Below are 5,988 nucleotides of genomic sequence, written 5' to 3' on the forward strand. Positions count from 1 at the left end.
TTTATTACACAGCACTGTTGTGGCAACAGGTTATTGATGCAGTCTGTAAGGGTCTGAAGTGAGGCGTGGAGTTAGGTACGGTCGGGGCTGGCTCACCAATCCAGGACACATCCTGGTGGAGTGAGGGACCGGCATCTCTGGAAAAGGTAGGGCACTATGTGGATTTGATTACCCACAGCAGGGGACTGAGCAGACGGCTCTGATGGAAGCCCAGAGACTATCAAATACCTCACATAATAGATGTAATGGCCGGATGTGCCCGGAGTGGGCAGTATGGAGACCCCTCAGGCTTGGAAGAAGAATGTGTATCAGGCAGGACGTTTGAACTGGACAGTTATCCTTTCAACAAATATTTACTGAGCACCTACTGTGAATCAGGGAATGTTCTAGGTGTTATGTATATGGTGGTAAACAAATCAGCCCACGTCCCTGCCTTCTTATATCTTACATCCTAATTATTGATGATGATGATGATGATGATGGTGAGGATGATGATGGTGAGGATGGTGATGGTGATGATGATGATGATGGCAATGGTGATGGTGATGATGGTGATGGTGATGATGATGATAATGATGATGATGATGGTGATGGTGATGATGATGATGGTGATGATGGTGATGGTGATGATGGTGATGGTGATGATGATGATGGTGATGATGATGGTGATGATAATAATATCAATATTATGTTGAACGTTTACCTGAGATAAGACTAAATTTTCAAATAGAAGCGACCGAAAAAATGACTACATGGGGCTGTGTGGACTGAATTGGGCTAAATTTGAGTTTCTCGCTGTCAAGTAGGAACAGAGGCTTGTTAAAATCAAGGACGGGCAGTATGAAGCTGAAGTGACTGCGCGTGCTCACGTGCATAACTTCTGACCATCCCATTCTAACCGTGACAACAGCAAACGCGCACCCCTGTTCCCCTGACTGCTCTCTCCGCCTCCTGTCCTTCCCCAGGGGCTGCCTTCTCCCAAAGGTGCTACTACCCCCACCACACCCAAGAGGAGTGTCACGTGACACTCAGTGTTCTAGAACATTCTCTTGGCCGCAGATGCTTTGTCCTTATTCCACTATTTTTGTGTGGGAGCCCTTTTTCTGAGATTCATGTGACTCTCCAGATCTACTACCCTCTATCTTTGCTCATCTTCCTGGTCCCTCTTCCAAGTGCTTGAAGATCCTGACTCATGGGCTTCCTCGCCACATCGAGTCCTACCACTACCTAGAAGGAGCTCGATGCCTCTGAAGATGGCACTGCCAGTACCTTCCTCGCATATTTCCTTGGCTTTCTCAAAGACAAGGATCGTCACCTCCACGCACTTCAGCTGCCCACTCCCATCATCAAACCATGTATGTTGCTTTCCTCCCCTCAACTCCCTTCCCCCTTCCTTCCCTCCTCCCTCTCTCCTTCCCTCCATCCCGCCCTTCTTCCCTCTTGTCTTCCTTCCCTCCTGCCTCCTTTCCTCCATCCCTCCCTCTCAATACTCAGTGCGCATCAACTCTATGTCAGACTCTACACTGCGCTTTTGGGAATACAATCGTGGTAAAAACAGACACAGTCTGTATCTCGAGGGATTCATCCCTGACCACAGTTTCCTTTCTTTCTGTGCCCTCATTCCTTTGCTCCTAGGACACCCGGTCCTCGCTGACCTCAAGTTCCGAGACTGCCCCAGCCCTGGGAGTACAAAATCCATTCCCACATTTGGTTTTCACACGAATCCCGTGAAGCATACGCTGCTACTACTGCTATTATAAATAATAGCTGACTCATATCTAGTGCTCCAGACATGCCAGCACTGTGCAAGGACTTTATCTGTGCTCATTCATCAAATCCTCAAAAACCCTCGGAAGTGGATGTTATTCTTATTCCTCTCTCCCCGAGGAGGAAACCGAGGTACTCGCAGCAGGTGATCCTGGAGGAGGGGGTGAGGGAAGACAGGCAGCTGCAGTGTGGTGTGGGGAGTGAGTCCTGGGAAGACGGGATGGGGAGAGGCCAAGACAGGAAGGGGAGAGAGCTCAGGGTGGCTTCAGCCACGAGCCAGTTGGTCTGGGAGAAGAGAGGGTGGGCACGGGCGGGTGAGGGGGGCTGTGGGAGAAACGCGTATCCTCTCCATCGCTGCACTAAGCAGTAATGCCACAGTTGAATAATTCTGGTGAAGAAGGCAGTTTTATCTTTTGCAGGAAGCTTGGAAACACTTAAAAACCATCTTGCATTAAGGGCCTCTGAGGCTTATCGTATTTGAATTAGAAAAATGCATGGGGTCTCCAGCCTGTGAAATCCCACAGGCTCCTAACTTCTGCTTCCCAGCTCCTTCCTCTCCTCTCTGTAGTGGGGACCACAGTCATCAAACAGCACTTGGCATCCATCTACCCAGAGTGTTCGCTTCTGTTGTCCTGCCCCCACCTCCTTTTCTTTTGAAGGAGCTGAAAGCCGTGGATGTAACTGATGGTAGTAATTCAGAAGGCTGTAGTTGACTTTGTATTTTTATAGGTATTTGAATTGTAAAATTATGGCTCATAGCCAGATTTAGGACAATCAGAAATAATGCCAAAGAACCTGTGAATCAGAGAGTAAACCAGTTTAAATCTTGTTATGTCAGTAGAGAATAATGAAGGGCCAGTAACAGGCTCCTCTGTGTTCTGTGAACGAGGGTTGTGTATTTCTCTCTAGCATCTATTGCAAGTATAACTGCAGTGTCGTGCCTCGAGTAACTGTTCAGTCTGTTCCTTCTACTAGACTCTAAGCATGATGAAGGCACATTCCCTCTCGTCTACTGCAGTTTCCCCGTATCTGGAATAGAGAGCTCGGTCAATAAATATCTGTTGAATATGAACACATAGATGAATGGATGAAGCCAAATAAAATCCACAGCTGGCAGAGCTGGTGGAGTTCCTGCTTACATTAATTGTCTCTTTATTCTAGATTTTTCTGCTTGGTGTGGGTCATGATAAATAGAGCATTCTGGGAAGGAAGGTGCTTATTTGTGCTTGGGTGGGCTCCAAAATCATCATGCTGGGGTCTTGGCAGAGCAGACTCCGCTAGTGGGAGGAGGAAGCTGAGACCAGGCAGAGTGGGAACTGCAGAAATTGGCCTGATCACAGAGGCTGCTCTGGGAAGGACAGCTGGGATGTCCAGGAATAGGATTCGAGGGGCTGCATCCATCTCAGATCCAATTTTGGCAGTGAGGCTTGTTCAAGGAGCCGAACAGGTGGGCAGCAAAGAACAGAGAGGTAACTGGCTGGAGCTGACCTTATGAGAAGCATGTGACTTTTGGGGGAAGTTAGTGGCAAGTGGTCCATTGGGGCTGGGACTGACTGAGCGAGCAGCCTGAGGCATGGAGGGGCAGATCTGGGGCCAGAGAGGAGGAATGATGTGAGGATCCTATGATAGGCCCAGGTGTGCTGAGTCCCAGATTTCCAGAGGCCGCCCTACAAACTGGAGTGTGTATCTAGGTAGAGTCAGCATAGACTGCTAGGATGAGGAGAGGGGATGCTGTGACTTGGGAACCCGAGGTTTCACCTGCTCGTGGTTCTAGTGGTCAGGATTCTGCATCTTATGAATGTAGCCGAAATCTAAATCACAGAATTATACAGAGAGGAGATTGTCACTATGTGACCTCTTTCTTTTAAGACTGGCTAAATCTTGACCCTGAAGGTGAGGACCATAGTTTTATTAAACTAGAGAGAGCTAGTTCCCATTCATGAGACTGTGGTGAGCTTCAGAGGTGCAGTGCTGTGGGGAAGAGGTACCGAGGCCTGGTCCCAGAATGATGGCTGTGTGCTAAAGAGGGTGTCTCAGTCTCTTCATATGGACAATGGGGAAAGTTATGTTTTAGGGGAGTTTTGAGGAATAATTCTCCTGGCCTGTCACAAGTGGATTCTTTTCAGAAGGCATTGCACAAAAGGTTCAGACCATCAAGAGAAAGACATTTATTACAAAGTGTTTAAAAAAAATTTAAAACAAGGTCTTTGTTTATTACTCAAGATATTATTAAGTGAAAATCTAATGTTACCAGCCCTTTGCTGGTGAAGTCTTCTTCACCTGAGCGGACCTAGAGACTGCTCCCTATTTTGGAGTGGAGTGTGTGGGGTGGGTTGAGGGGGCAGGGAAAGGTGAGCTAACAGGAGCATTATCATTTGGGCCCCTGAGAGGTATGGATTCCCTTATTCTGTTTGTTTTTTTTTCTTTCCCTTCCAAATCAGTTGTTATAACTTTGTCATATAAATTATTTCCTGGGAACAAAATGACTTAAGCTCTCTTGGTATCCATGCGTCCAGTGTATATGTTCAGAGATGAAGGATGGATCAAGGCCAAGAAGCCTTTTAGCAGAATGAGTCAGGATTATCCCAAATTTCCTTTGGCCACAAAATCTACTTCATAGCTGACTACGTAGCAGTGGTAAGAATAAGAACAAATAATAACAGTAGCAGTGGGTATTACCACTCTTACCTTAACGAATATGGAAACCAACTCAGAGAGGTTAAGTAATTTGCCAGAGACAGCACAGGATTTAGTCACAAACAGCTGAGCTGGGATTCATCTCTGGGTTTTCTCGGACCGTTCTTTTAACTTTCTCCGTTAACCATTACACTGTTTTGCCTCTCTCGGTTGTCACAGGAATCCAAGGAGATACAGTGCAGACAGTGTTTGACACTTAGTCTGATGATGCTAAATGTTACTTCCTTTCCTCCGCTCTTTCCAAGGTCATTGCTATTCAGTCCCACCTTTCCCACTGTAACACAGACCTTAATTCTCCCTGTCGAAACATCATGTTCTAGACCTAGTGTTTCAAAGGAAATCATTTATTTCCCATCACCGTCTTCCCAGAGGGTCCCGAGCTCCCTCTTGTTCTGGCTCACCTTCTTGTGACCGCCAAACTTGCAGCAATAGCCCCGCCCCCTTTCCATTGCTGGAGGCTCCTGGTTCGGGCCCCTCCATCATTTCTGCTCTGTTGGGCATCCAGGCAAAATGGTTTCCTTCTCTAGACTTTCGGAAACACATCTCACATCGGAGCATTAGGCAGCTTCTAGGGCATCTTAGCAGTGTGCTCTGTGCCTGCCAGTGGCAGTGTCCGTGGCTCACCTACATCCATCATCCTGATACGCGCAGTGACCAGGGTATAAAGTGCAATCTCAGAGAGTCCAGGAAATGAGAGAGGAAGAGTAGCTGATGACAATTACTTTGACGGTAATAATAACATTTCCTGACTGCTCGCTGGTGCTAGGCGCTGTAGAACCAAGTATTTTATTTACTTGGATTGTCTCATCAAATCCTCAAAATAACACTATTTAATAGGTACTTTTATTCGTATTATAGTCACTGTCAGCACTCAGAAGGGTGCCTGACAAATAGAAAGGGACTCAGCTTATACTCGTTACATCTTGAATGAGTCGACTCTTTCACTGAAGCCAGAGTTGTTGAGTAGCTGGCGTCGGGTCACACAGCAAGTGTGGATTTTAACCCAGGGAACCTGAATCTAGAGCTGGCCTTCTCAACCCTTAGTAAATACTGTCTCCTGTTAATGAGAGGCAACATGAGAGGCAGGAGGGCTCAGTAGGTTGAGTCCTAAACTTCCAGTCAAGACCTGACTTCGAGTCCCAGCTTTGCCACGCATCCATTTTGAGCAAACTCCTTAACTCTCGGTGACAGACACTGTTCATGAGCCACTTCCTGGCTGCTGCCACTATGGAGGCAGTGTTATGAGCTGAGTTATGTTCCCTCCTCCCAATCCAAGTGTTGAAGTCCTAACCCCCCAGTAGCTCAGAATGTATCTTTATTCTGATAGAGTCTCACAGAGGTGATCAAGTTAAAATGAGGTCATTAGGGTGAACCCTAATCTAATATGACTGCTGTCCTCGCAGAAAGGGGAAATCTGGATGCAGAGAGACACGCAGAGGGAAGAGGATGTAAAATGACACGAGCGAAGATAGCTCTCGACAGGCTGTGGAGAAGGGCCTGCAACATCCTCCCCTCGCAGCCCTC

This window comes from Pteropus alecto, unplaced genomic scaffold, assembly GCF_000325575.1.
Source record: "Pteropus alecto unplaced genomic scaffold, ASM32557v1 scaffold94, whole genome shotgun sequence".
Lineage (NCBI taxonomy): Eukaryota > Metazoa > Chordata > Mammalia > Chiroptera > Pteropodidae > Pteropus > Pteropus alecto.